The following is a 12,525-nucleotide window of genomic DNA, read 5'->3' as shown; positions in this document are numbered from 1 at the left end:
AGCGCTATTGTAACAGAACGTTGTACAAATCACCTTGTAACAAAAAAAAAAACCAAAAAAAAAATTAGGCTTGTAGAAGCTCACCAAATAGGTGGATTTTACTAACTATTTTTCTCTTTTGTGCAGATTTAAATTAGATTAAAAAGTAGATTTATATTTTTTACTAACTTGTTTTTAAAAATGAATTCACTTTTTATTTTGGTTTAAAATTAACTTCACATTTCAAATTTGGGCTTTTAAAAAAAGAATCACACATTTGTTTGGGGCTCTGAAAAAGAATTTCATTGTTCCAAGGTAAAAAGAACCACAAACTTATACAAAACAACTTTATTTCTTGCAAGTTAGGAAACAAACTTCGTTTTGGTGCTTAAAATCAACAAAACAAAATTTATTTTCTTGCATCAACTTAAAACAAATTTACAATCAACACTTTGTTTTGGGCGATCTAAAAAGAACAAGCCATTTTTCCTTCAAGCTCAAAAACAATTTTACTTCAAGCAAGACGTGTTTTCAATTCAGTTGACTAGGATTTCAAAGTTCCTAGTTTACAAAATATTTTGCCTTTGAAGTTAAAAAGAACACCATGACTGTTGGAGCAACATCTCCAAATAGTTAGATCACATTGCAATGACAGATTAAAAAGAACAAGTGTTTTTCATGCTTGGCACACTTGTGCAAAGAGTTGGTCGAGTGGTCCTACTTCTAACACACACTATCCTCTCCCTTGGCTTTCGTGGTCCTAGGTGCAAGAGAAAAGTGTTAGTAACACTCAAAATTTTATCTTTTTAAGAGAGGCCTGCCAAGAGACACATCACTCTTGGGAACGACCTCACGCGGTAAATCCTTCGAGCCGCTATAGAAATCGGGTGAGAGCGAAAGCTGTAGCCTTGGGTATAGCTGTTCCTACAGTGTAACTGGCCGAAAGGACAAATGGGCCCCACCACCAGTTACAAGGCTCTTAAGTGAGTCACTGCAGAATGAACTTATGTCCAAAAACATCGAACATGTCTAAACACCTTTAAGTAGTAGCCCACCTGTTCTATTGATTGAGGATATTTGTGATATAATTTATTGCAAGAGCATAGATGGTTTTGCTCCCAAGATACTCACCATACATATTTCCTTGAGTAGAAACATAGCTTTTTGAAAAGTCACTGGTGGCTTGATAAAAGTGGTGACTCCCCCATCATAGGGATCATCTATTTGTTATGCTCGCGCAAGACTTAGTATATCACATCCTTACCTGCCACGACAGGATTCATAAGGTATGTAGTACCAAAGTCGAAGAAATATCAAGATGTGGGCTAAATTTATCACAACTGGCCATTTGACCTTAGGGATAAAAAGTGTTTGAAGTGTGTTCATTTTAAAGACCAAGTACAAATTAAGCCGACTTCAGGCTTTGAAAATACACCTTAAAATACATCTAAAGGAAGGGTCATATACAAGTCCAAGGATTGGGTTGATCTAGACCCATACTCATTTGTGCCTTTTAGGCAACATTCTTGTGTTTGTGTGCTTGCTTTGTTTTCTTGTCAAAGAAAAATCAGAAAATCACTTCCCAAAAACAAAGTATTCATCCAACCAAACATTTGTCAAAACAACCAAAAACATCAAAAACAAGGTACAAACAACAAAGAGTCAAATTTTATGACCATTCTTCACATCTTGCGAAAGAAGAAGCGTCATCAGAATATCAACTTGAAAAGAAGACCATTGAGCTCAAAGGCTTTGATCAAAAGGAGGAAATTCTTCTATATAAATAGACAAATCTTTGTCTCACATAGAGTCTTTCTGCGTCACATGCATCTCTACCTTCAAGGAAAAACAAACGAATTTGATTTTGAATCATTGAACCGTAGAGCTTTTATGCAATATAGAGCTCTGAGTTATCACAAAAACCAAGGAGGAAAGATTAATCCCAACTTCTTCCCAAATGTCTATATCACATACAACGCAGCTCGAGAAATACCACCAACACTCGAAAGGGAAGAGATAGAGTTTGTCCCATTTGTAACACAAAGTTTTTATTGAAGTTGAAAACATTTTCATCCATCATCTCACTCATACATCATCACTTCATCATCAATCCGTCCCAACTCTCAAAACATTAAGAGGTTCTTGTCCCAAGTTCTCTTTTAGATATTGCTTGAAATCAAACACATCACATCACTTTTTAGATTGTTTCTACATCTAGGATAAGCTCATCCTAAGAGACACATCTACGCAGGTTAAAACTAGTTCATGAGTGAATCCTCTCATTACTAGGTAGTTAAATCTATAACACATCTCAGATTTCTCTACACCTTATCACATCAAAACTTATCAAACAAACAAGCAATTCAAAGAAGGAATTTCGGTTACATCCACCTTAAAGGTGCTAGAGATCCACGTGCAACACAATTCACCAACCATCGATCTCTCATTTCATCAAAAACTCATCATCATTTTCACACAACTTCAACAAAAAACTTATAAACAAAATGGCCCAAACCCGATCACAGTCCAGGCAACGAGAAATAGAAAGGGAAGAAGAAGAAGAGGAAAATCTCAATGAATTTCAAGAAGCACTTGGAGGAAATGCAGATGACGAAAACCCAAGTACTCCCACTCCTGCAACAATAGAAAGGGCTCAACATAACCCTCTCTTTAATAGACTTTTTGACGAAATACTCAGGAGCAATGCGGATGCTCACTTCTTAAGACTCGCTCAAGAAGGAGCAAAACTCCCCTCTAACTTTGATCTTGCCCAATTAAGACAAGCATTAGAAAGACAAAGTCGCCATGAAGAGGAAAGAGGTAGAGATCCCATCAGATATAACATTCCTCGAAGTAACCCACCACCTCCTCCTCCAAATGAAATGGAGATGTTGCGGCAACAAGTCAAGAATCTCGCCCAACAGCTTCATAGTGGTGTTAAGACTAACCAATTCTCACTCAATGACATCTGTCCCTATCCTTTTGATAGGAATCTTTACATGCCACCATTTCCACGAGGATTTGAAACACCCAAATTTGAAAAATATAGAGGAAAGGGAGATCCCCGTGATCATGTCAGAGAATTTCATTCCGCTTGTCTCGAAGTAGCATATGAAGACACATACCTAATGCGCCTTTTTCCCCAAAGCTTGGGAGGAACAACCACATCATGGTTTTCCCGACTACCAGGTGGCATTAGAACATTTGAGGAACTTATCCAAAAATTCCTCGCTCATTACTCTCATAACATTGAACGCGACATCACCATGGCTGATCTGTGCAACACCAAACAAAAACCAGGTGAACTATTCTTAGTATTCCTGCAACGATGACACCAAATGTCTAGCAGATGTTCTCTTCAGTTACCTAAACAAGAACTAGTGGAAATATTCATTTCCAACTTAAACGAAGAAATGGAATTTCACCTGGATGTCAAAGACATAGACTCTTTTAATGATATGATCACCAAGGGTTTGAAATGTGAACGGGCACTCATCAAGAAAGGACTCATCAAAATCTTTAATGAACCAAAAGATGGTCCTCGCCCGCGCTTCAATAGTGATAAACCAAGCTTCTAGAACAAAAACAAGAATATCGTCAACAATGGGGTTGTGGATGCCCGGACTATCCAAAATGTACAACCTGTGGTTCGGTTTGCTAGACAAAATCCTCCACCTCAGAATAACATAAATATTCCTTCCAATCAAGGTCACATCACATCTCACGATGAACCTAGACCTCATTAGCAAAAACAGAAACACACATACACTCCCTTAGGGGAACCCATTGAAATTGTCATGCGACAACTCATTTCTCAAAATTTGGTCACTCTACCTAAACTATCAAACTATGAGCCTCAGGTCAAACCGGCATGGTGGAGAGATACTGAACACTGTGAATTCCATCAAGGGAGAGGACACAAGACAAGTAATTGTCACCGATTGAAAGATCTCATTCAGGATCTTATTGATCGAGGAGAAATTGAAATTGAAGGACATGACCCAAAAACAACCAATAATGATCATCTGATGTTCAAAAATCCACTTCCATCACAAGATCAAAGGGGTCCTTCCACTTCTAGGCGAGGCATTGATACCACTGATTATACACAGGCTACGTATAATTACACTGTAAATCATCTGTATGATGTCAATGAACAAGTTGCAACTATAACCTTCAAAAATCCCAACTCAAATTGAAATGTTGTTACGCGTCGTGACAAAGTTACCATAAAGGCAGCTCCACAAGGCACCACCTCCATCCCAAAGCAGTACAATCTTGTGGATCAATTAGACAAAACCCCTGCACTTATATCCATTTTAGAGCTTTTGCGTCTATCGCCATCTCATAAAACCATCTTGGATCAAGCACTCCAAGAGGCGTCAGTCCCTACAAACCTGAATATAGACCAATTTCAAGCAATGGTTGGAAGTCTAAAGTCATCACCTTGTCTCACTTTTTCTAAAAGTGACAACTCTTCCTTCCAGCAACCTCATAACGCTTCGCTACACATTGAAGGCTTTATCAACCAACACAGGATCAAGCGAGTCTTGATCGATAATGGAGCAGGCCTGAACATTTGTACACTACAGTTGGTCACAGCATTGGGCTATGCGGTAGAATCAGTGGATCCTCGTAAGAAGATCACAATCAAAGCCTGTGACGATGCAGAGCGTTCATCCAAAGGAGCTGTGGTACTACCAATCCGCGTGGGCCCTGCGGTAAAACACATCATCTGTCAGGTTCTGGACCTTCCTCTGCCATACAATCTATTATTAGGAAGACCTTGGATACATGCCATACAAACCATTCCATCTACCTACCATCAATGTATCAAGTTCCCACATAATGGTGTAGAGATCACAATTCTGGGCGATGCAAACCCCTTTGCATTTTGCCATAATATCAGCCATCAACCAGAGATTACTGTTCCTAATAATAGAGAAGCCATTTCCTCCACATCATATATAAGTCCAGCCTCTCGTGCCAGTTCGAACACCACTATACCAAAGCAAGAAAAGCTTAAGATGAAAATAGCAGAGGAAGGTCCCGGGGAATACAACTTGAGTCAACTCTTTTGTGTGGGACAGATGCCCACTTCTCGTAGAACACATGGTAAACCACAACAGTTACTCCAGCAACCACTAATCACGCCCGCATGTGCTTTGATACCTTTTATCCTTGGAAAGAGTCAAGAAGAAGAAACCCAAGATGAGGACTTAGCAAAATGGATCTATAAAGATCCCATCACCACTGATCTACCACAAGTTAAACTTCCTATGGATCAGTATGGCAAAGGTCTCCTCATTATGCAACGAATGGGATATGATGGTCAGAGTGCTTTGGGATATTGCAAACAAGGACGACATGAACCTCTGCTGCTAGAATTAAAGCCCAAAGGTAATACAGGCCTAGGCTTTGAGAAAGAAATCTTTCCTAAACTCAGATTCAAAGGAAAACCCAGCAAACCATTATGTCAACCTACTGCAAAAAGGACACCTTTCATCATTAAAGCAGCCTCAAGCACCATCCTGACTGCCCCATCGAGGCTCACAACCCCAACACAACCATCTACAATACCAATCATCCCACCAATCAAACCAGTAATCCCATTCGCAGCAGCCATTACATCCATAGTACCATTAGCAGCAATAATTGTATCAGAACCCGCAGCAACATCTATGGTACCAACAGTTCCCGTAGAAGCCACTGAGTCAACACTGCCGATACTTCCTGTGCCAGATTCTTTTATCCCCATCAAACTTCCTGTAGCACCGATCACTACAAAGGTACATCAACCAATCACACCTACGGTGTTTAACTCAAAAGACATCCCAGTATGGTATAGCAATCGGATGCTAGAAAGTGATTCAGAGATCGACTCACATGAATGGGAATTTGATTCGGTACAGCTTAATACTTCAGATGAGGAAGACACATCACCACCTCCACCACGCAAAGACATCCCTGTTTACGGAGAAGCACAGATAAAGACCACTTGGGTTCCTGAACTGGAAACATCTTCCACAAACCCTATGTCTCATCCTACGCCTAATTCTGACAGGGAGAGTACCATTAATGACCTTCACCATAATGTCTTGACCCTCACTGATACATCTAACACACTTAACCTAATCGATGAAGTAATGCCCATTATCCACCCTGAACTCATTGAATAGAACCAACCAATTCCTCCATGTCTTGACTTCTTCCAAAACGATGAGGCCATCATTGACTTTTTGGAATTAAGGGATAACCTACCAAGCGGGGATCACAAAGCTAGATTCGCCATTGAACTTAATAGCGCAACATACTTCGGGGTGGATGCCAAACCTTTCAGCTGCAAAAATATAACTATAAAACATGGATCTTCTAGTGAAAACCACACTGTGGCATTGTTTGATCCCACAAAAGTAAAAAGAAAGAGCGTATCCAATGGTGAAAACCTCTCTGAGGCGCCTGAGGATGAAGGGTTTGACATTCTCCCTGCTAATGCACAATAGGAACGATCAACGATTCTCATCAAGGAAACCAAAGAATACAATGTGGGTACTCCTGAAAATCCTCATATTGTACATCTAACATCTCTTCTCACTCCAGAGGAACAACCTAAGTTTTTAGAGTTCTTCCAGAAGCATCAGATCAACTTTGCATGGTCATATGCAGACATGCCTGGGCTTGATCCTGATTTAGTCATGCATCACCTCACAGTAGCAGAAGGAGCCAAACCTGTCAAGCAGAAGCTTCGCAAGATGCATCCCCAGATTGCAGTACTAGTCAAAATAGAACTAAAGAAACTCCTAGATGTTGGTTTCATTAGACCAATTGATTATGCAGAATGGATATCCAACATTGTTCCTGTCAGCAAACCAAAAGGGGGCATCCGCATTTGTACTGACTTCAGAGATCTGAATAAGGCATGTCCTAAGGATGACTTCCCCCTACCAAATATCGACATCATAGTGGATCTGACAATAGGACATGCCATGCTTTCACTCATGGATGGCTTTTCAGGATACAATCAAATAAAGATCGCACCAGAGGACCAACATAAGATAGCCTTCACATGTCCATGGGGCACATATTGCTGGAATGTAATGCCCTTCGGTCTAAAGAATGCAGGAGCAACCTATCAAAGAGCAATGACCACCATCTTCCATGACATGATGCATACCATGATGGAAGATTATGTTGATGACTTACTAGCAAAATCACTCACCAGAGAAGGGCATCTCCACATCTTAGATAAAATCTTTGATAGACTGGAACAATACTATGTTCGACTCAACCCAAAGAAATGTGTCTTTGGAGTGACCTCCGGGAAGCTTCTAGGATACATTGTCTCAAGCAAAGGTATTGAGGTCGACCCAGCAAAGGTAAAAGCAATCATGGACATGCCACCTCCAAAGAATATCAGTCAGCTAAGGACATTACAAGGACGACTTCAATCCATCCGAAGAGTCATTGCACAATTGGCTGATAAGTGTCACTCATTCACACACCTGCTACACAAGAACATCCACTTTCATTGGGATGCCCGATGCCAGCAAGCATTTCAGACACTTAAATACTATCTCATGAAACCACCATTGCTGATCCCACCAGATCCAAGTAGACTATTGTTACTCTATATCTCAGCAACAAGTACAACATTGGGTGTACTACTGGCACAACATAATGCAGAAGGAAAAGAGTGTGTTGTTTACTACATCTTTCGCATACTGGTGGGCTATGAACTCAATTACACACCTATTGAGCGAGCTTGCTTAGCAGTAATCTTAGCAGCCACTAAACTAAGGCACTATCTGTTAACACACAAAGTACAACTCATTGCAAGGATTGATCCACTCAAGTATTTACTTAACAAAGCAGCATTGACAGGCCGCTTGGCCAGATGGGTGATGATTCTAAGTGAATTTTACATTGAGTACGTGGACCGTAAAGCTATCAAAGGTCAAGTTATTGCAGATCAGTTGGCCGATGCACCACTCATAGGTGATCATCCTCTCATTTCCAATTTTTCAGATGAAGAGATATTCATGATCACAACAGCACAACCATGGAAACTATATTTTGATGGTTCATACACTAGGCACGGCTTGGGGGCAGGCATTCTATTTATCACACCTCAGGGTGATAGCATCCTGAAGTCTTATAGGCTCACATTTCCATGCACAAACAACATAGCAGAGTATGAGGCCTTGATCATAGGACTCAGGTTAGTCATACAATGGAAATTACAAGAATTGCAAGTATATGGCGATTCCCAACTAGTCATTCGACAAGCAATAGATGAATATCAGACCAAAGATGATAAACTCATGCCCTATAAGCAAATGGTGGACACTCTAAAGACATCATTTACTACTATCACTTTTGAGTAGATACCAAGAGATCAGAATCGAGCTGCTGACGCTATAGCTACCATCGCATCTCTCCTAGATCTTCCACAAAATTCAACATGCTACGAGTTCTTGGTAGAACAGCTTTGGATCCCTGCTTATGATATCCCTGAATCCAAGATGATATGTCGCCTTGTTGGTTCTGAATCCCCATGGTATGGTGAGTTCTACACCTATCTCCACGATCACACCCTTCCTCCCAACCAATCAAATCACCAACGTAAAACCTTCATTCGCCAAACTGCTCGATATACCATTATTGCTGAAACCCTATACCGATGCAGTCTTGATGGTACTCTCCTTCGATGTCTGGAACAAGATGAGATAACAAAGGCTTTGGAAGAGGTACATGAAGGAATTTGCGGGACTCACTCAAGTGGTCCGTCACTAGCCAATAAACTCATGCGAGTTGGATATTATTGGCCATCTATGGAAAAGGATTCCTACTACTTTGTCAGAAAATGCAAGAAATGTCAAGTTCATGGCGACCTGATACATGCACTGGCCCAGGAACTGCAACCAATCACGACACCATGGCCTTTCTGTCAATGGGGCCTTGACCTTGTGGGTAAGATTCATCCATCTTCATCCAATGGCCATAAATTCATTATTACCGCCACCGAATATTTCACAAAGTGGATCGAAGCTGTTCCACTTACCCAAGTCACCGGCAAGCAGATCACCTCATTCATCCTCAACTACATCATCTGCCGGTATGGTGTACCCATGTCCATCATCACAGATAACGATCTTCCTTTCAAAAATCAAGATGTCCGCGAACTCTATGAGAAATTTCATATCCAACACCGCTTTTCCACTCCTTATTACCCACAAGGCAATGGTCAAGCCGAAGCATCCAATAAAAACATATTAAGAATTCTAAAGAAGACAGTCAATGATGCCGGCCGTGACTGGCATGTTCAACTAAATCCGGTACTATGGGCATATCGAACTAGCATTCGAACCCCTACAGGTGCAACTCCTTATACATTGGTCTATGGTGCAGAAGCTATCTTGCCTATAGAGGTTGAGATACCATCATTACGGGTTTCCTTGCACAATCTCATCGATGACGAAGCCTACAGAGTATCCCATCTTCAGGACTTAGAGTTACTTGATGAGAAACGACAAGCTGCATACAATCACCTCAAAGCCTATCAACAACGCATGAGTAGAAGCTACAATCACCGAGTTAGATCTCGTACATTTGAGGTAGGTGATCTTGTTCTACGAGAGAATCCTCACAACCAACCACACAGAGAACATCAGGGAAAGTTTGAATCAAACTGGCTGGGCCCATATGTTGTCATTGTTGTATTCGGGTCCGGGGCATATCAGTTGGCTACATCAGAAGGAGAACCGCTCGCAGATCCAATTAACAACATGCACCTCAAATGGTTTTATACCTAAGCTGTACAGAGCATCAGGCTCCCCTGCATATCAGAAAATACCAAAAACATTCAGAAAAATGTCCTAAAGAAATACAAAAACATTCAAAAAGTAAAGAAAAATCATGCATCCAAATGGTGAACAACCACTCCGGTGGCACCTTGGGTAAGTGCGATGGTGAAAACCTGGCAAACAGATGCCACTCATAAAGACAATGGCTCTAGTATCTTTCAGGCTCATTGCGATCACATACATACACACATCCATCCATCCAAACCATGGCTTGTTATTTGATCTGTAATCAAAGATAGTACTTCATGCGTCTTGCATCCCACTTTTTCATAGTCATGTCTACACTTGGGGGCAATACCCTTAAAAAATCTAGATGATGGAAGTGGATTCTACATTATTGGTGATTCATTGACAAAAACATTCAAAAAGGTCTCACAAAATCCAAAAATATTCAAAAAACGTCTCACAAAATCCAAAAACATCAAAAAACATAAAAAATAAAACAAAAACATGGCAACACATTGTACATACTCCTCCGTGCAGATGCAAAACAAACATTGACACAATACTCACATAATGACCACTTATCAATTGACCACACAATCAACATCAACAATCAAACTGTCTTCAACAAGGATGTATCCTTCCTTACCAAAACAAAGACAAAAGTGACATTTTCTTTGACAAGAAAATTATGTTAAGCTATCAAATACTTGGTTGATTTGTGAGTACAATCATTCGTTTATCTGTATCAGGATTTTGCAGCATTGTTTTGTATTGTTTGTGCATTATTTTTGATGAAGTACTGGGGCATGTACTAATGGTGTCTACATGGGAAGTTCACCAAGCTACGTGATCTTATGCAAAATGCAGTCATAGATCACTACGGCTTGCTGACTACAGCGTATACCTCGACCATATGAGCATGAACTATTACCAAGGATCCTTATTCTTTATTCTTTATGTATATACTGTTTGTTTGCAGGTACAATGCTCTTTCTTTAGTTCCTCCTACCTCATCCAAACTAGATAAAGGTTTTATCTCTTATTACGGTATACACTTGTCTCAGGATATGATCAGCCTAAGATCAAGGAGGACGATCCAAGTCATGCATGAAAGGAGATAATCCTCGTCTGTTCTGCAAGCAATACTCAGGTCAACTTGATCCATTATATCAAGTTGCTTGTATTAACTTGCTATATCAAAATCCATGTAAGAAATACTCTGGTCATCTTGAATCTTTATGTCAAGTTGCTTGTATTTTCTTACAACATTTTAAAGCTCAATGATGAAAAATAAAGCACCATGGATCATCATTCCATCTCATTTGTATATATTGCATTCCGTTGCATTCCATCCATCCATACATTCATAAATAGCTGCATATCATTCATACATAGTAATGACAATGGATACTCTATTTTCCTCTTCTTCCATAGGAATGTAATAGGTCCTCCATTTCTTCTATCTAACATTGGACCCCCCCAACCCTCCCCATCTCGATAATCACCATCACATACCCTACATCATGTCCCAATCAACCTAATCAAGCCACGTTCATCACCATCCATCTCTAAATAGGAGGGATTATGTTTCCTATCCTAAGTCATCCAATAAGTCAAGAAAGTTACTCTATCTGCATAGGTACATCAACTCACGCACACCTAGACTATCAACAGATACTCTGATCAAGTATCTTTGGGTCTCAACAGGTAAATGATTATGGCAAACCTAGACTACAACAGGCATTTATCATAATGACCTAGTCTCAACGGGGCTGCTATGATTCACCACAATCATCCATCCCACGCACACACTATCAATTGATCAACCAATCAAACACAATCCAATGGACAATTACATCAATTGTCTAAGTCTCAACGAGTATTTTGCTTTAGATACCTTGACTTCATCGAGCAATTACATCAATTGTCTAAGTCACCAACAGGTCACTTTGATTCACTTACTCAGACTTTATCATGTCTAAGCAAACAACTGACATCAACTGTCACGCTTTGACTTGATCGGAGCAATTAAACCGATTGCATCAGATTGTCCAACCAATTTTGATCAATTGTATAGCATCAATCCAAACCCCACACTACAACTGCTATGTATCTCTTGCATGACCTCAGGGTACTTGCTGGCTTCTTGTTTCTTCATATTCACTCCATTTTCTCCCATTCTTTCATCATTAGTTCTAATTTCTTCTATTCTACCTCCCCTCCACTTTTCATTCTTTTTCGAGAGATCGCCCGATTTTTCAAAAAAATTTGGCCCATCTCTCGAGGGGGCATACCACCCATTAAATTTACATTTTATGGGGCATTTCTTCACACCTATTTTTCTTTCTTTGAAACGATGCGATAAACTGCACCGTCTCAAAGAGGGGCAAATGTAATCACATAAATCTGTCCACTTAATTAAAATGAATATTTAGTATTTATTTGATTATTTAACCATCAATCAATAATAAATTAAATTAATATATTAAATTAATTCATCTTAACCCTCTTCTCCTGTTAATTAAATAAACTATTCAATTTATTTGATTTAATTGACTTAACCAAATTCAGACCATTAATTAAATAAATAAATCATATTTATTTAATTAAATTTTCTCTCACATTTAAATAAATTAATATTTATTTAAATTCCCCCAAAATCCCACCTCTCACATTTAAATAAATTAACATTTATTTAAATCACCTTTATCCTCTACCCACTTGCATTTTCCTACAA

Source organism: Cryptomeria japonica, chromosome 2, assembly GCF_030272615.1.
Source record: "Cryptomeria japonica chromosome 2, Sugi_1.0, whole genome shotgun sequence".
Taxonomy (NCBI): domain Eukaryota; kingdom Viridiplantae; phylum Streptophyta; class Pinopsida; order Cupressales; family Cupressaceae; genus Cryptomeria; species Cryptomeria japonica.
The sequence above is the reverse complement of the archived record's forward strand: the minus strand, read 5'-3'. Positions refer to the sequence as shown.